At 46.9% G+C, this 19,987-nt stretch overlaps 1 protein-coding gene across 2 annotated transcripts in view; it reads left to right on the top strand.

Moving 5' to 3' along the window:
- The window catches only part of xrcc4 (X-ray repair complementing defective repair in Chinese hamster cells 4), a 373,772-nt gene that overhangs the window by 276,152 nt on the left and 77,633 nt on the right, over positions 1-19,987 (top strand). The window lies entirely within an intron of this gene.

Raw genomic sequence — 19,987 nt, 5'->3', positions numbered from 1 at the left:
TAGCAGTTTATGGGCCCAGCTACATTATCAATAATTAAGAAGTGTTATCAATTGGAAGATGAGGAAATTTAAAATACATATTTCATATCTTCCGTCTGAAGAAGGGTCTCGACCCGAAACGTCACCCATTCCTTCTCTCCTGAGATGCTGCCTGACCTGCTGAGTTACTCCAGCATTTTGTGAATAAATACCTTCGATTTGTACCAGCATCTGCAGTTATTTTCTTACGCTACCTGTTGCTCCACTGCGATTTCTCCTCAAGGTATGTCTACTTTGAAGAGGTTCTCCTCCTCTCTTCGACGAGAGTAAATTAGCAACATGCTCTCTCGCTGCTCCCCCTCTGTGATTTCTACTGCCCTCCTGCTCTACGACCACATTTTGACACAGACTCGCTACCACAGCCACATCTGCTTTCTTGGAACTTGCCTGCGCCTCCATCTTCTGCCTCGGGGTTTCCAGCTCCGGTTCCAGACGAGTCTGAAGAAGGGTCTCGACCCGATACGTCACCCATTTCTTCTCTCATGAGATGCTGCCTGACCTGCTGAGTTACTCCTGTAGCGACCATAGAGAATGGTCCAGGTCGTCGAACCCTCGGATTGGCCAGCGAGGTCACGTGGGAACGCGACCATGAGGATTGGTCCAGCAAACGACATCGCTGATTGGCCAGCGATGTCAGGTGCGCGTTTGGCGCCCGTTTTAGCCAGTTCGGCGAAGTCTTCAAGGAAGACAGTAAGTTTATATTGGTTGTCCTGTAACTTGTTGTTTTGATTCTGTATTCGTGTATTGCGGCTGCAATAAACTTCGTCTACAACTAGCAAGTTTCGGACTCGCCATATTGGTGACCCCGACGTGATCTGGACGATCACCAACTGAGCAGGAACCCGACGCCTCGTTGACGATGACCGAGCAGGGCACACCGGAGTCAGGCGCGGCAGGCGTTCATCTTCCGTTATTTTGGACGTACGCACCGCAAGCTTGGTTTATCCACGCCGAGGCTCAATTCCACATAAAGAAGGTGTCGGACGATTCCACGAAGTACTTCTACCTCGTCAGCGCTCTATCGCCGGACACAACCAAGCGCATGATGCGGTTTATCATAACTTCACCTGCGGAAGAAAAATACGAAACCATGAAGAAGGCATTACTGCGAACCTTCGGGTTAAATAAGCATGGTGGTGCGGCAAAACTTCTGCACCTACCGGAGCTTGGAGACCAACTGCCTTCCGTCCGCATGGCTGAAATGATGGTGCTAGCCGGTGAGCATACGGATTGCCCGATGTTTGAACAGGCATTCCGCGAGAAACTTCCCGAGGACGTCCGACTGCTGCTTACGGATTGTTCTTTTAAGGACCCCGAAGCATATGCAGCGAAAGCGGACGCGCTCATAGCGGGAAAAAACAAGGCCAGTGATTCCATCAACAAAGTCTCGACATCGGTGACCACGCCACAGCGACGGAAAGATGGCGCCACGTCTCCCGCCAATTCCCCGAAAGCCCGCCAAAAAGATCCGCACAAGCGCAGCTGGTGCTATTATCACCTACGATGGGGTAACGAATCCCGCAACTGTCGTTTGCCTTGTACCTTCGCGGGAAATGCCTCGGCCGATCGTACATAGGGGCAGTTACGATTGGCCAGAACCGGCGCCTCTATGTCCATGATCGATTCACGGACACAGAATTTTTGGTAGACACCGGAGCCATCGTCAGCATAGTGCCGCCGACCGACCTCGAAACCAGATCGGGTAAGACAGGTCCCACCCTCATCGCGGTTAACGGCAGCCCAATTCGCACTTTCGGCACACGGAAGATGTCCCTTGCTTTAGGCCTCCGCACGTACGAATGGCCATTCATCATAGCCGACGTCAAACAAGCGATCCTGGGCGCAGATTTTCTCTGGGCTTTTTCACTGGTTCCTGATGTCCGCGGTAACGACCTCCGACCCGCTGCTGAAGACGAGCACGTCGCTCCGACAATCGCCTCCTCGCCCAGCCCTACTGTCCAGGCCGTCGTCGCGGCCCCCGACTCGTATGCTGCGATTCTGGCAGAGTTCCCAGAGCTGCTCGTCCAACGTTTTGACGCACCTTCAGCTAAGCACGGTGTAGTCCATCACATCCGCACTGAAGGCCCTCCCGTTTTCGCTCGGGCCAGGAGACTACCGCCAGACAAACTGGTGGTGGCACGGGCGGAGTTCAGGAAGATGGAGGAAATGGGAATTGTTCGTCAGTCCGACAGCCCGTGGGCCTCGCCGTTACACATGGTCTCCAAGGCATCTGGGGGGTGGAGGCCATGTGGCGATTATCGGCGTCTCAATGCTGTCACCACGGCTGATCGCTACCCCATACCGCACCTACAGGACTTTTCATCTGGACTGGAAGGAGCGGTGGTGTTTTCCAAAATCGATTTGGTGCGAGGATACCATCAGATTCCGGTGCGACCGGAGGACATACAAAAAACTGCAACTATTACTCCGTTCGGGTTGTTTGAATGGTTGCGTATGCCTTTCGGTTTAAAGAACGCGGCACAGGCTTTCCAGCGACTGATGGACCGCGTGGGCAGGGGTTTACCCTTTGTGTTTATTTATTTAGACGACATCCTGGTAGCCAGCCCCTCAGTGCAAGAACACCAGGCCCATTTGCGGACCGTGTTCCAGCGGCTCCAAGACCACGGGCTCATTATTCAACCCGCCAAATGTCAATTCGGCCTGCCTGCTCTCGATTTTCTAGGTCACAGAATTACCTCTGCCGGCGCTGTCCCTTTGCCAGAGAAGGTGGAGGCTATCCGGGCTTTCCCCAGGCCTACCACAGTAAAAGGGCTGCAGGAGTTCGTAGGCATGGTTAATTTCTACCATAGATTCGTTCCGGCAGCGGCGCGAGTCCTGCGCCCACTTTTCCAATGCCTTGCAGGTAATCCGGTAGAGTTGTTGTGGTCCCCGGCCGCAGAGTCGGCTTTTACGGCAGCTAAGGCAGCCTTGGCAGACGCCACCATGCTGGTCCATCCGAGCCCCTCCGCCCCCACGGCCCTGACGGTTGACGCCTCTGACGTGGCGGTGGGCGGGGTTCTGGAGCAGCAGGTTGGTGGCCGTTGGCAGCCTTTAGCGTTTTTCAGCCGGCAACTAAATTCGGCCGAGCTGAAATATAGCGCATTTGACCGAGAGCTTCTAGCTCTCCATTTAGCTGTCCGTCATTTCAGGTATTTCCTCGAGGGCCGCCCATTTGTGGCATTTACGGACCACAAGCCATTAACATTTGCTTTTTTGAAATTGTCTGACCCATGGTCGGCCCGCCAGCAGCGGCACCTGACTGCTATCTCAGAATTTACCACAGATGTCCGTCATATCGCGGGTAAGCTGAATGCCGTTGCTGACGCCCTGTCTAGACCTGCTTTTCCCCCTATTTCGGCGGTGGACTGCGAAGTGGATCCCCAGGAGCTCGCGGAGGCACAGCTCCTGGCGGATACCGTTTCGACGTACCAGTCCACCACTTCGGGATTGAAGTTGGCCCAGGTAGCTTGTGGGTCGGAGGGCACGAAAGTCTGGTGCGATGTTTCTCTTCCTCGCCCCAGGCCGGTAGTACCGCCCTCCCTTCAGCGCCGGGTTTTCGATGCTATTCATGGGCTGGCACACCCGTCCATCCGCTCCACCTCTGCCTTGGTGGCAGCGAGGTTTGTCTGGCATGGCCTGCGGAAACAGGTAGCGGGATGGGCACGTTCCTGCGTGCCCTGTCAGACCGCTAAGGTCCAGCGCCACGTCCAGCCCCCTGTACAGGATTTCGAAGTCCCGGCTTTTCGTTTTTTCCACATCCACGTGGATTTGGTCGGGCCTTTGCCTTCCTCCCGGGGCTACACCCACCTCCTCACGGTGGTGGATCGGTTCACCCGGTGGCCAGAGGCTTTCCCATTGTGTGATATCTCGTCAGCGTCTTGTGCTAGGACTTTGGCCCTTCACTGGGTAGCTCGTTTCGGGGTCCCGGCAGTTATTACAACTGACAGAGGACCACAGTTCACTTCGTCCCTCTGGGCCGCGCTGGCGGAACTGTACGGGTCCAAATTGCAACCCACAACTGCATATCACCCCCAGGCAAATGGACTCGTAGAAAGGTTCCACCGCCAACTTAAGGCGTCCCTCTGTGCAAGGCTTGAAGGCCCAGACTGGGTAGACCAACTCCCTTGGGTTCTGTTGGGCATCCGGACGGCTCCTAAGCCAGATCTCGGTGCGTCGTCCGCAGAGCTGGTATATGGCTCGACCCTTCGAGTACCTGGAGATCTGTTTCCGGACACTTCAGCCCTGCTCCCTACAGTCCCATCAGCGTTAGCAGCTCTCCGGGAACGGGTGGGCTCCCTGGCTCCAGTGCCGACTTCACGTCATGGGTGTCCCATGGTACATGAACCGTCTTCCCTGAAGGACTGTGAGTTTGTTTTTTTGCGTAAAGATGCCCATCGCGCCCCGTTGCAGAGGGTCTATCAAGGGCCGTTTCGGGTTTTACGTAAGGGAACGGCTACTTTCACCTTAGACATGGGCGGCAAGAGTGAACTCGTCTCGGTGTCCCGGCTTAAACCTGCCCATTTGGACCCAGATCAACCAGTCCTGGTCGGTCAAACCCCTAGAAGAGGCCGACCTCCGTTAGTTCCGCCCAGTCCACAAACCCCCATTCTGACAGTTCCTCCGGGACCTCCAGTTTCGGCAGTTCCCCTAGGACCCCCCGTTTCGGCAGTTCCTCCAGGACCCCCCGTTCCGGTAGTTCCTCCAGAACCTCCCGTTCCGGCTGTTCCACCAAGTCCGGAACCTCCGGCTCCTGTGGTTCAGGCTGTCCCTCTCCGTACTCGTTATGGTCGCGAAATCCGGCTCCCTGCTAGGTTCCGCACCTCGGGTTCTGGGGGGGGTCATGTAGCGACCATAGAGAATGGTCCAGGTCGTCGAACCCTCGGATTGGCCAGCGAGGTCACGTGGGAACGCGACCATGAGGATTGGTCCAGCAAACGACATCGCTGATTGGCCAGCGATGTCAGGTGCGCGTTTGGCGCCCGTTTTAGCCAGTTCGGCGAAGTCTTCAAGGAAGACAGTAAGTTTATATTGGTTGTCCTGTAACTTGTTGTTTTGATTCTGTATTCGTGTATTGCGGCTGCAATAAACTTCGTCTACAACTAGCAAGTTTCGGACTCGCCATACTCCAGCATTTTGTGAATAAATACCATCGATTCGTACCAGCATCTGCAGTTATTTTCTTACACTTTCATATAGGGAAGATATAGGAGCAGATATATCCTGCAGATAGAGACTGCAGATAGATGCTGCAGATGCATTCGTAATAAGAAAAATTAAAACAAATCATAAATTATTTATTATTCTCGAGTAAGAAGATTAATAACGAGAGCGAACAATTAGACAATGAATCATGCAACTACTTGCATGTAATATTTACATTAATTAAAATAAACATGGAGCTATTCAACACCAGGGTATAATCCACAGAAAAGCAAATTGTTGGTCTACTATCATGTTGATTGCACAGATTCCTGGATCCCATTCATAGGGCTGGAATTGTTTCAGAATTTCTGCCTTTTTGTCCTTTGCAATGTCACTCTCCGAGACTGATTATGCTGAAGTGCAATGTCTGTGTTATAATGAGGTGCTAATTGAAGGTGTCCTGTGGAGAAGCCAATTAAAGCACTGGGCAGCTTTCACATCAAACCAAACAGTCACAGTGGAAGAGATCTTATTTGGCTCAGTTCCCATTGAGCTGCGACTGCAAATGACAAAGAAAATGATAGAGTGAATTGGCCAAAGGAGTCTTCACAGACATTTAAACAAAGATGTGTACTGCAGGTGGTCAAATGCATTTAATGCAAATCGCACTTCGCACTGTTTACTGCAGCATCATTTAAAAAGTAGCCAAAATAAGCAAGGCCCTTGCGGTACCCCACTAATCACTGCTTGCCATTCTGTGACTAGTTTAATTGTCATATGCACCGAACAATGAAATTCTTATTTGCTGTTGCTTCACTGGCACAATAACCCAACAACACAACAAATACATACACAATAATCAATAATACAATAAATTATCAGTAATACTGGATAACCAAACTATAATAATGCAAACCAAATTAAATGATGCAACCTATATCCGGGTGGCGCCGTCAGCGATGGCAGCCTCGCCAACGGTCTGTCTGTCTTTTCGTCTTTTTTGTTATTTTTAGTGTGTTTTAAAGTGGGCGGCACGGTAGCGCAGCGGTAGAGTTGCTGCCTTACAGCGAATGCAGCGCCAGAGACTCAGGTTCGATCCTGACTACGGGCGCCGTCTGTACGGAGTTTGTACTTTCTCCCCGTGACCTGCGTGGGTTTTGTCCGAGATCTTCGGTTTCCTCCCATACTCCAAAGACGTACAGGTATGTAGGTTAATTGACTGGGTAAAATGTAAAAATTGTCCCTAGTGTGTGTAGGATAGTGTTAATGTGCGGGGATCGCTGGGCGGCGCGGACTCGGTGGGCCGAAGGGCCTGTTTCCGCGCTGTATCTCTAAAAAAAAAGTATGTGTTAATGTTCTCTGCTTTGTTTTATGTGGGAGGTGGGGGGGGGGTCAGGGGAAACTTTTTTCTCAATCTCTTACCTTGCCGGAGATGCGATTGTTTCCGGATCGTATCTCCGGTCGCTCTGCGGCCTAACATCATGGAGCTGGAAGCCTTGCTTGAGGCGGACTGAGCCCCACCACGGGGTCGTGGACTTACCATCGGAGCCTGCGATCCCTTGCCTGGGATCGACGCTCCAACTGCGGCCTGTGGATTCCAACATCGAGGCGCTCGCAGTCTCGGGTAGAGGCTGATGTCGGGAAGCTCCAAAGTCGCAAGAGGTTTGCATAGCTCCGACCCGAAGTCCGATGGCCCGGCGCAGGGGAGCTGAGATCCACCCGATGCGGGAGCTTGATCGCCCCAACGCGGAGGGCCCAACCTCCAGCTAAGGGAGCCAAGATCATCCCGTCAATGGAAGGTTCGAGGCTCCCGACCGCGGGAGGACAAAGAAGGGAAGAGATTGAACTTTTTTTTTTGCCTTCCATCACAGTGAGGAATGTGGAGGAGTCGCTGTGGTGGATGCTTATGTTAAAATGTATTTTGTGTGTTTTGCTGCTTTTTATTGGTATGACTGTATGGCAAATCAAATTCCTCGTATGTTGCAAAAATTACTTGGCTAATAAAGTATGATTATGATGATTATGATTATATAAAGTTCATGGTAGATCAAATGTGTAGGAAGGAACTGCAGATGCTGGCTTAAACCGAAGATGGACACAAAATGCTGGAGTAACTCAGCGGGACAGGCAGCATCTCTGATGATAAGCAATGGGTGACATTTAGGGTTGAGATCTTCAGACCCATTCCTTCTCTCCAGAGATGCTGCCTGTCCCGCTGAATTATTCCAGAATTTTGTGTCTATCCTCAGTGTAAACCAGCATCTGCAGTTCCTTCCTACACATTTCTTGTTGTTTCAGCACAAGCATTGTATGAAGCTATACTGACAAAAAATCTTAACCATTTGGTGTTCCTTCATTAATTCATCAGTGTGCTTCATACAATGATTAATCTTTAATCAGTCTTAACCAATTTCCAACTGCAAAACTATGTACATACCCGCTAGCCTTTCTGTGTAATGATCAATTGATCAACACCTGTGTAGGTGTATTTTTTGAACTGATGGGCTCCTTTTATGCCAATACCAATTACCGTCAAGAGCAACATAAAAGGAGTGTACTCTGCAGATAACTGACATGGAATCTATATCCAGAATAAATTAAAAATATAACTGTATAAACAGAAATAATATAAAAAATCTACAAACCTTGCATTCTACAGCTGATAGAATCCTCAAGAATAAATGAAACCGTGCTCTCTTTTGTTGAAAACATCAAAAGATGTGCAAATTAGAGGTTTTGCGCTCATTTTTTTAAACAGAAGATTACTTTCTTTATTCAATTCAAATAAATGTTATTCTTTGACAGAATCCACTTCTACTGGAATTATGCTGTCTTCAAAGTTATCAGTAAGACATCAGCCTTTTAAAAGAGGAAAAGCAGCAAGCCCCAGGTTCAAATACAATTTAATTTGCCTATATTAAAAATGCCATTAACGAGCCTCACTGTTAAGACTTCCGTGTGCCTCTGTTATATTCCCAATGGTTTGTGGTGGATTTCACAATGCTAAATCATTACCAGACATGGATTACTGCTTGTACAAGGCTGCTAAACACTAACACTCCTAAATGATTTAAAGACTTCCCCATTTCTGAATTCTGGGAATATGTATTACTTGTTTTTCTCTAGGACTAACTGTGTATGTGTGTCACCTTATCCTTAGGACTGGATCTTATGAGCATGTTCTCTCACCTAATTTATAATCCTTCACATGCATCTGGCATCGAAGCCTGCAAGACGTTTAAAAGATGCTTGTCATTGTCTCAAATAACATCATTATTCAAAGCGAAAGACCTGTGCTTTTATGAGTGATAATCCAGATGATAAAAATAAAGACATTACGGCTGCTTCTGAAGTTGCACATTAGAACTGTGTCCTACGGATCTTTACTTTGGCAGCTGATGGAAACATTCTAGTGTGATTTTGAAACAAATGATAGATTTTCTAATATTCCCCTCATGGTGTATTCTGAATTCTTTGTACAATACTGACAGGAAATTCATGGTATTTAAAGTTGTCTCGCTCTGTTATTAAAGTGGGAATCCTAGTGAATCCTGGTGAATACACCAGACAAAAGGCCTTTTGTGACAATAACTAAATATATGGTGCTGATGACAAGCTAATTGCTCTTTCTGCATACATCAATGCAAACATTGCTGTCAAATGCTTATTCCGTATTATGCAATAATTAAGGCCATGTTACCTACTTTGACATTATTTTCTGTTATATGGAATTCGAGATTTCTGTCAGTATTTTCCAGAAGTCAAGTCCATTATTTTTTGCTGGTATCCCCCTTTTAAATTACTTTACTTTTTAGACTTTGAGATATAGCGTGGAAACAGCCCCTTGGGCCCACCGAGTCTGCGCCGACCGGGCATCACTCCGTACACGAGCACTATTCTACATGCTAGGGACAATTTACAGGAGCCATTAACCTACAAACCTGAGTCTTTGGAGTGTTGGAGGAAACGGAGCACCCAGAGAAAACCCACGGAGACACAGGGAGAACGTACAAACTCCATACAGATCGCACCCTTAGTCAGGATTGAACCCAGTTCTCTGGCGCTGAAAGGCAGCAACTATGCCGCTGCGCCACTGTGCCACCAAGAAATAACATTTAGTTTTATCATAACCGTAATGTCAGACATCTTAATCATTACTTAGGTTCTATAAATTGCAAATCATGGACATGTTTGTGCTGTAGACTTAAGATCAACTATCCACCAAATCAAAACCTGTCCAAGATAAATTGCATAAATTCTATGCTGGTGATATGAGACTGAAATGATTACAACAAAGAAAGAAGCCATTCAGTCCCTCTGTACTGACTCTCTACCAAAACAATCTTTAGTTTCACCTACAATTCCTCTCTCTATTAGCTATTGCAGGGCATTCGGGCACAAAGATAAGCCCTTTCGGGCGGCACAGTGGCACAGCGTTAGAGCTGCTGCCTTACAGTGACAGAGACCCGGGTTTGCTCCTGACTATGGGGGCTAACTATAGGGGCTGACGTACATGTTTGTACGTTCTCCCTGTGACCGCGTGGGTTTTCTCCGGTTTCCTCCCACATTCCAAAGACGTACATGTTTGTAGGCCGGCTTCTATAAATTGCAACTAATGTGTAGGGTGCAAAAGTGGAATACAAGGAACTGGTGTGCAGGATATCAATGGTTGGCATGGACTCTGTGGGCCGAAGGGCCTGTTTCTGCTCTGTATCACTGCTCTGATGACACTGTGGTGGTGGGCCGGATCTCCAACAACGATGAGAAGGCCTACCGGGAGGAGGTGGCTGATCTGGCACTCTGGTGTCAGGACAAGAGCCTCCTCTTGAATGTCACTAAAACAAAGGAGCTGATTGTGGACTTCAGAAGGGCTAAACATCCAAGGACGTACACGCCACTGGAGATAAATGGGTCTATTGTGGATAGGGTGAGCAGTTTTAAATACTTGGGAGTCCGCATCGCAGAGGATCTGACGTGGGCAACACACATTGCCGCACTGGTGGGTAAGGCTAAGCAGCGCCTTTACCACCTTAGACAACTGAGGAAATTCAGAGTGTCTCTGAGGATCCTTCATTGCTTCTACTCTGGGGCTGTAGAGAGCATCCTGTCCGGCAACATTACAGTCTGGTTTGGGAACAGCTCTGCCCAGGACAGGATGGCCCTGCAGAGAGTAGTGCGTTCGGCAGAACGCACCATGCGAACTACACTCGTCCCCCTGCAGGACCTATACATCAGGAGGTGCAGATCCAGAGCAAGCAAGATCATGAGGGACCCCTGCCACCCCAGTAACGGACTGTTCCAGATGCTACGATCAGGCAAACGCCTCCGCTGTCACGCTGTGAAAACGGAGAGGATGAGACGGAGCTTCTTCCCACAGGCCATCAGGACTGTCAACTTTTATAACCCCAGAGACTAAATTTTTGTCGACACTAATAGTAACTTATTAACTTTATTTATATGCTGTAACTGTAATTCTTTTTGTGCACAACCCGCAGGCATTGCCACTTTCATTTCACTGCACATCGTGTATGTGTATGTGACAAATAAATTTGACTTGACTTGACTTGACTTGAATCTCTGAACTAAACTAAACTTTCCCTCCCCCCATCAGATTGCCCTGTAACTGTTCTGTGACATTATTGACCCTGGAAACAATATACCATCTTGGATTCATGTACATTGCTACGGAAACATCTATCCAGGTCCCTCACTATCAAATCTCTCACCTCTGTTGCCCTTGCTGAACCCCACTTGTCCAGTTGAGTCCCCATAGTGCCACAATTTTGGCTGTAGCTGGATTTCTCAGATTAACGCTGGTCAATATTTATGTTAAAACAACATTATCAAACACAAATTTTTTTTTTTTTTCTATTTATGGGAACTTTGGATGTATAACTCAGCTTCATGTTTTACAACACAGGGTGGCACGGTGCAGCAGTAGAGTTGCTGCCTTTCAGTGCCAGAGACCCAGGTTCGATCCTGACCATGGGTGCTGTCTATACGGAGTTTGTACGTTCTCCCCGTGACCGAGGGGGTTTTCTCCGAGATCTTTGTTTTCCTCCCACATTCCAAAGACGACCAGGTTTGTAGGTTAATTGGCTTGGTATAAGTGTAAATTGTCCCCAGTGTGTGTATGTGCTGGGATCGCCGGTCGGCATGGACTCGGTGGGCCGAACGGCCTGTTTCCGCGCTGTATCTCTAAACTAAACTAAAACACCAGTCTATATTTTGTAAGTCTTTAATTTGTTATGGTCTGCTTTAAGACATCTTGGGGCTATCTGATGTGCAACACAAGTCCATTGTGATTATCTGCCATACTTGGGATAAGATATCTACCTTGGGAATTGGCTGTTCATTGTTCAGTTTTTTTCGTGCAACAATTATCAAACCTCAAGGTAAAATTAATTCAAGAGTCCCGAATGTTTAATTGTCATATGTACCAACAACAGAACATATATTCATAACATAATAAACAATGATCAATAATTTAGTAATCCCAATGTTAGTGTAAAAAACCCTGAAGTCAATCTGATAAATCCCCAGGGCCTGATGGTCTGCATCCCAGGGCACTTAAGGAGGTGGCTCTAGAAATAGTGGAAGCATTGGAGATCATTTTTCAATGTTCTATAGATTCAGGATCAGTTCCTGTGGATTGGAGGATAGCAAATGTTATCCCACTTTTTAAGAAAGGAGGGAGAGAGAAAACGGGTAATTATAGACCAGTCAGTCTGACATCAGTGGTGGGGAAGATGCTGGAGTCAATTATAAAAGACGAAATTGCTGAGCATTTGGATAACAGTAACAGGATCATTCCGAGTCAGCATGGATTTACGAAGGGGAAATCATGCTTGACAAATCTACTGGAATTTTTTGAGGATGTAACTAGGAAAATTGACAGGAGAGAGTCAGTGTACCTCGACTTTCAGAAAGCCTTCGACAAGGTCCCACATAGGAGATTAGTGGGCAAAATTAGAGCACATGGTATTGGGGGTAGGGTACTGACATGGATAGAAAATTGGTTGACAGACAGAAAGCAAAGAGTGGGGATAAATGGGTCCCTTTCGGAATGGCAGGCAGTGACCAGTGGGGTACCACAAGGTTTGGTGCTGGGACCCCAGCTATTTACGATATACATTAATGACTTAGATGAAGGGATTAAAAGTACCATTAGCAAATTTGCAGATGATACTAAGCTGGGGGGTAGTGTGAATTGTGAGGAAGATGCAATAAGGCTGCAGGGTGACTTGGACAGGTTGTGTGAGTGGGCGGATACATGGCAGATGCAGTTTAATGTAGATAAGTGTGAGGTTATTCACTTTGGAAGTAAGAATAGAAAGGCAGATTATTATCTGAATGGTGTCAAGTTAGGAAGAGGGGATGTTCAACGAGATCTGGGTGTCCTAGTGCATCAGTCACTGAAAGGAAGCATGCAGGTACAGCAGGCAGTGAAGAAAGCCAATGGAATGTTGGCCTTCATAACAAGAGGAGTTGAGTATAGGAGCAAAGAGGTCCTTCTACAGTTGTTCTGGACTCCCCCAACATTGGGAACATGTTTCCTGCCTCTAATGTGTCCAATCCCCTAATTATCTTATATGTTTCAATAAGATCCCCCCTCATCCTTCTAAATTCCAGTGTATACAAGCCTAATTACTCCAGCCTTTCAACATACGACAGTCCCGCCATTCCGGGAATTAACCTAGTGAACCTACGCTGCACGCCCTCAATAGCAAGAATATCCTTCCTCAAATTTGGAGACCAAAACGGCACACAGTACTCCAGGTGCGGTCTCACCAGGGCCCTGGTGAGACCGCACCTGGAGTACTGTGTGCCGTTTTAGGGGATTGGGGATTAGGGGATTGGACACATTAGAGGCAGGAAACATGTTCCCAATGTTGGGGGAGTCCAGAACAAGGGGCCACAGTTTAAGAATAAGGGGTAGGCCATTTAGAACGGAGATGAGGAAGAACTTTTTCAGTCAGAGAGTGGTGAAGGTGTGGAATTCTCTGCCTCAGAAGGCAGTGGAGGCCAGTTCGTTGGATGCTTTCAAGAGAGAGCTGGATAGAGCTCTTAAGGATAGCGGAGTGAGGGGGTATGGGGAGAAGGCAGGAACGGGGTACTGATTGAGAATGATCAGCCATGATCGCATTGAATGGCGGTGGTGGCTCGAAGGGCTGAATGGCCTCCTCCTGCACCTATTGTCTATTGTCTATTGTCTATTGTCAATCGTGCAACCAAATACAGTCCATAGATCGTAGTTTAGTTATTGTTGTGTAGTTTTCTGGAGTCAAACGGTTGTTGAAAGAAGTATTCCTCGTCAATCAATTTATGATGTAGATGCTGAGTACACAATGTTTTGTTTATTAATATTTTAGGTTAACCATAGAAGCGCTTCCAATCCATTCGTCGGGACTTTGTCGATAATGTTTAGAGACCTACAAAAGTAGCAATAGCCAGTTTTACAACAGTAAATAAATAACAAGTAACGATGCACAGACAGCCAACACAAAATTCTCCTGGCTCAAAAATCATGATAGAGATTTCCCACAGATCTGTTTGTTTATTCCCATATCTAGCATAAATTGAGCAACTCTTTGGTTTGAAGGGAGACTCCAAATATAAGATCCCCAGAGAGAGAAAATATAACAATTTTTCTGTAAATGAGTTGCAGCTCTCTGGCTATCTGGCAACAGTCTCACCTCTAAATGTGAAATTCATAGAATCAAGTGTCAAAATAGAGAGAGAGCACATTATGTAGGCTGACATTTGAAGAAATGCTGCAATCATAGAGGTGCTGCCTTATAGATGAGGCGTGAAATTGAGATCCTTTGAATGCAAGTGTTCTGAGGGCAATATGTGTGTTTACCAGACTTCTGGTCAACTGTACTCCTTATCGACTAAACCGAAACATATTGCCTTGCATTAATCTTATCTTGTTTATGAGTTCTTACGTAATGTATAATGGTTGTCTATAACATTTTCTTCTTTTACTGTATTCACTCAAATCACGCTATTGGTCTTGAGTCATTTTGTGGAGATCTGAAGCTGGGAAAAGTATCAATATCAGTTTATTTTAACTTAAAAATACAGCAATTTGTGTTTTTTTTCCTATTTATATCCAAAGTACGTCGATGAATAAAAATACAAAGTGCTGCAGTAACTCGACGGTCAGGCAAGGTTGCTGGAAATCATGGTTGGATGACATGTACATGTGTTTCAAACCATGAGAGGAATAGATCGGGTAGATGCACAGAGTCTCTTGCCCAGTGTAGGGGAATCGAGAACAAGATGTAGATTTCAGGTGAAGGGGAAAAAATTTAATAGGAATCTGAGGGGTAACTTTTTCCCGCAGAGGGTCGTGGTAGTATGGAACAAGCTGCCAGAGGAGGTAGTTGAGGCTGGGACTATCCCAATGTTTAAGAAACAGTTTGGCAGGTACATAGATAGGACAGGTTTAGAGGGATATGGACCAAATGTGGGCAGGTGGGACTAGTGTAGCTGGGACTAGTGTAGCTGGGTCAGTGTGGACAAGTTGTGCCGAAGGGCCTGTTTCCACGCCGTATCACTCTACGACATTTTGGGTTGGGACCCTTCTTTCTACTGATTGTAGCGGGGGGATAAAAGGTGAGGCTGGGTCAAAGCCTGGTCAGCAATAAGTGGATACAGGTGGGAGGTTCATTGGCAGATGACTGGACAATATAATATAATAATATATTCCTTTATTCGTCCCACACCGGGGAAATTTACAAAGGCCACAGAAAGGCTGTGTAGGGTAAGGTGAGGAGAAGGTGATATGTGAAAATGAGGAAGGGATATAGGTGAAAGGGGAAAGGGATGGGATAGCTGGAGAAATGGATGCACACCCAGGTGGGGCACAGGGAACAGGAGGGGGTGCACAAAGAGGGATGGAGGTTTGTGTTGTAACCTAAAATAGGAGGATTCAATGTTCAAATCATTGGGTTGCAAGCTACCTAAGCTGTTCTTCCAGGTTGGTATGGCAGCGAATGGTATGTTGGCATTCATAGCAAGAGGATTTGAGTTTAGGAGCAGGGAGGTTCTGCTGCAGTTGTACAGGGCCATCCCTGGGATGGCGGGACTTACATATGAGGAAAGACTAGATAGACTGGGCTTGTACTCGCTGGAATTTAGAAGTCTGAGGGGGGATCTTATAGAAACATATAAAATTCTTAAGGGGTTGGAGAGGCTAGATGCGGGAAGATTGTTCCCGATGTTGGGGGAGTCCAGAACCAGGGGACACAGCTTAAGGATAAGGGGGAAGTCTTTTAGGACCGAGATAAGAAAACATTTCTTCACACAGAGAGTGGTGAGTCTGTGGAATTCTCTGCCACAGAAGGTAGTTGAGGCCAGTTCATTGGCTATATTTAAGAGGGAGTTAGATGTGGCCCTTTTTGCTAAAGGGATCAGGGGGTATGGAGAGAAGGCAGGTACAGGCTACTGAGCTGGATGATCAGCCATGATCATATTGAATGGCGGTGCAGGCTCAAAGGGCCGAATGGCCTACTCCTGCACCTATTTTCTATGTTTCTATGTTGCGTGTAGCTTCACTCTGGCAATGGAGGAGACTCAGGACAGAAAAGTGGCTATGGGAATGGGAAGGATTCAATGATACTCTATTGTCACATGCACCTAGGTACAGTGAAATGCATTGTTTTGCATACAACCTGGTAATATCGTACAGCAAACCTCACCGAGGCAGTACACAAGAGAGGCCACGTTTCTGGTGCCGAGAAGTTCATCGGACAGTTTTATCTTGACTAATATGGTAAAATGGTTCGCAACCGGAAGATCCAGTTGGCCTAGGCAGACCAAGCGCAAGTGTTTGGCAAAACGGTCGCTTAGTTTTTGCTTAGTCTTGTCGATATAAAGGAGGCCACATCACAAGCCCCAAATGCAGTACATGAGGTTAGAGGAGGTGCATGTGAATCTTTGATGAATACTTTCCTTGGCCATGACAAAAAATGAACTACAGAAAGAACTCAGTGGTCTTGGAAGGAAGTGGGCAGATGACATTTTGGGTTGGGACCCTTCTTCAGACTGAAATAAAGGAGATATGTCAGAAGGAACTGCAGATGCTGGTTTACAGTATAGACAGACACAAAATGCTGGAGTAGCTCAGCGGGATATGCAGCATCTCTGGAGAGTAGGAATGGGTGATGTTTCGGGTAGAGACCCTTCTTCAGACTGATATTTCAGACTACTTCCCTGATAGTTTGTGTCTGTCTTTGAAATATGAATTGGTACATGATCAAAGAGATCATATCTCCTTTTTCCTTAAGCTAATCAATTGGAGTTGAGTCTTCTGAGATGTGGAATATCTCCAGATTCCACCTTTTTCCACAAGATCATCCAGATACACTGGCAGGATAAGCAAACCTGCATCAGTAATCTCTCCTAAACTAACATATTAATACTGAGTGCAGAGAGGATAAGATTTAAGGCTGTTCTCAATGCCTCCTTAAAAATGTAACAAAGTCATGGACTAATCTGAATTTCTGGACCATGACGGCTCAAAATGGAGGAGCATTTAGGATGGTATTAAGAACCTCGTTCATCAAGTGCACAGGAAAGTTCAGGATAAATGATGGAGGACACGAACTCCCCAGTTATCTATTCAACTCCGGCCAAGACCCCCTGCCCACCTATGACCGAGTCCGCTGATCCCACAATGGCCTCATCAGTATCATTTTAGACGTGTATCATTCCCCATCCCCTAGCGGTGGGCATCTGGTAACACGCCATGAAATCAGAATCTTACAGCATTGGGAGAACATTGATGTCCCTTAGCTTATGAACAATGTGGAGAATACAATCTTCTCTATTCAGCAGGCTCTCCACTCTGTACTGGACCACTTGGACAACAAGAACATGTAGGTCAGACTGTTCAACGATTACAGCTTGGTATTCAGCACCATCATTGCATCCAAACTTGCAACCAGACTCAGAGAACTGAGTGTCTGTTCATCCCTGTCTAACTGGATGCTTGGCTTCCTCATTGGCAGACCACGATTAGTCTGAATTGACAACAATACTTCCTCCTCGATAACTCAATTCCTCCACATAAGAGCACCTGATGAGCTCAGTCCCTTGCACTACTCTCTCGATTGGAGGAGCCTCGCCCCGCGGGTTGGGTCGGCGGAGCGGCTGACGGAGCCCGCGGCTGGGGCCCGGGTCGACACCACGGAGGCCTCCAATGAGGACCCGGCAACATTGGTGGAGAGGTCGGTGCAGCGGCCGATGATGCCGTCGATCAATGGACGAGGCGGAAGCACGTGAAGTGGGACGTTGGCAGCGGTGAGGCCTCGGCGGCGGTGGCCGTGCGTGTATGAAGTTGTGTGAATAACAACAAGTTGTTTAACTTTATAATAGCTTTTATTAACCACGAGGCTGCAGACCGTAGACAAAGCCCCTACATTCTTCCGGATCACTCCCTGTCTGACTGAACCTCGATAGCACGCATGCGCTGGATAAGATACTCCAGGAACAGTCTAAAACGAATACCCGTCATGGATCAGGAATATAGTGACTGATCTACAGTGAGTCCTCGCGACGATGGGGCCTCGGCGGCGGTGAAGCCTCGCGGCCGTGGCGGCGATGCCTCGCAGGTCGACCCACGGTCGATGAGAACGTGGAGGAGCCGCTGTGAGGGAGAGGGAAGAACAACGGAGGACCCAGTGTGGGGGGAACTGCTGTGGGCGGTGGGAAGAAAACTAAAGAGGCGCCGGCGTACTTTGTAACTTTGTCAGCACTGTAGGTGGCCGCTATTTGTATACATTGTGTATGCAAGCAAAGAATTTCACTGTGCCTCGTCACATGTGACAATAAAGTATTCCATTCCATTCCATTCTATACTCATGTAGCCAGACACAACTCCAACACCAACTTTTGTTGTTGGACGAATAATGGATGACGACGAGTCAGAGTGCAGAGAAGAGATTGGAAATCTATTTGAATGGTGCCAGGACTTGCTCTCAATGTTAGCAAGACCAAGAGCTTATTTTTGACTTCAGAAGGAGAATGCCAGGGATCCACAATGGATTCTGCGATGAGACGGCAGTGGAGAGAGTGAACAGCTTTGAGTTCCCCGGCACGTATAACTCTGATCATCTGTCCTGGACTAAACACAAGGGATGCAATCACAAAGGAAGCTCATCGACGACACTACTTTCTGAGAAGATTGAGGAAATTTGGTATGTCAACAAATACTCTCTTCTAACTTCTACAGGTGTACATTAGAGAGCATACTGACTAGTTGTCAACTCAAACGCCCGAGAATAAAATAGATAATAATAATAATAATATTCATTTATTGTCATTGCAACGAGTACAACGAAATTAAAAAATAGCCAATCCTGACGGTGCGTAAAAACATATATGCAATAAATGCAAAAACAAATAAATACAATTATATTAAGTACAAAAGATTTTTTTACAGTGTTGCCTAGTGCAGAAGGTAGTGTTCAGTTCTCGTATGGCCCTGGGGTAAAAACTGTTCTTAAGTCTGTTTGTTCGGGATTTGATCGACCTGAAACGTCGACCAGAGGGCAGATGAACAAACAGACGGTGGCCGGGGTGGGATGGATCTTTTATTATTTTGCCTGCTCTACTGAGGCAGCGTAGGCTGAACAGGTGCTCCAGGGAGGGCAGTGAGCAGCCGATGATCTTCTGGGCCGTCGTGATGACCCTCTGAAGGGCCTTCCTGTCCTTTTCTGAGCAGCTGGATGGCAGTGAACGGTAAACCTCACGGACTCCTGACCATTGAAGGGATTTATAGAAGGCGCTGTCTCAAAAATGCAGCTAATGTCGTCAAAGACCCACAGCAACCTGGTCGTGCTCTCATTTTCCTACCACCAATGGGAAGAAGGTAAGGGACCCTGAAAACTGTGATCACCAGCTTCAAGACCAGCTGCTTCCCAGCAATGATTATGCTCTCGAACACTACACACACATTAACCTCAGCAACTATGATCTTCTATGGACTGCCTTTGGTTGCAACACGGACTTGGGTTTTTGCACAAACCCATAATACCATAATATTGATTTATTATATTTTTGATGACAAAATATTATCAGTGTGCAGTTGTGTTTACGAGTTCGATAAGCTGCAGCAAGAATTTCACCGTTTTATTATTAGTACATACAACACTTATACACTCTAGATTCTTGAATCTCTTACACATTCCATACAGTAAATTTGTCTTCATGCATCTGCAGACAATAATGCAGCTTTCATTGCAAGTCATGTAGTAATGTATTTTTCCTGTTTTCTTGTCAGCTTTTGACCTCTTATCCTGAAAACCTGCTGAAAAACATATCCAGTGGTGCCAGGTGGCATCCAGTTCCTGACTTCACATTGAGTATCAATGAAACTATTTAACTGCAGAGGTCATGTGGCAGAAAACCTGGCGAACTGGATGAAGGTCATTTGTAATGTCCCTCACCAGCTGAGATCAACTAATTCAATACAGACTAGCTTTTTAACCTGGGGCCACCTTGTGGTTTGGACCTTTATTTGAAACATTCTTGAGGTTACATGTGAGCTCCCTTTGTAACATGAAGGAGTCATCACAGAATGATGGAAAGAGGCCTCTAGACTGAACATGCTTCTTCTCCTCACTTAAAGGGCCACACAGTTAATCTTTCAGCCACTCTTTCTCCATAACCTCGGAACTGTAATCTTTCCAAGTGTTATAGAATAGACAATAGGTGCAGGAGTAGGCCATTCGGCCCTTTGAGCCAGCACCACCATTCAATGTGATCATAGCTGATCATTGTCAATCAGTACCCCGTT

This window comes from Rhinoraja longicauda, chromosome 3 (assembly GCF_053455715.1).
Source record: "Rhinoraja longicauda isolate Sanriku21f chromosome 3, sRhiLon1.1, whole genome shotgun sequence".
Taxonomy (NCBI): Eukaryota; Metazoa; Chordata; class Chondrichthyes; order Rajiformes; family Arhynchobatidae; genus Rhinoraja; species Rhinoraja longicauda.
The sequence above is the reverse complement of the archived record's forward strand: the minus strand, read 5'-3'. Positions and strand labels throughout refer to the sequence as shown.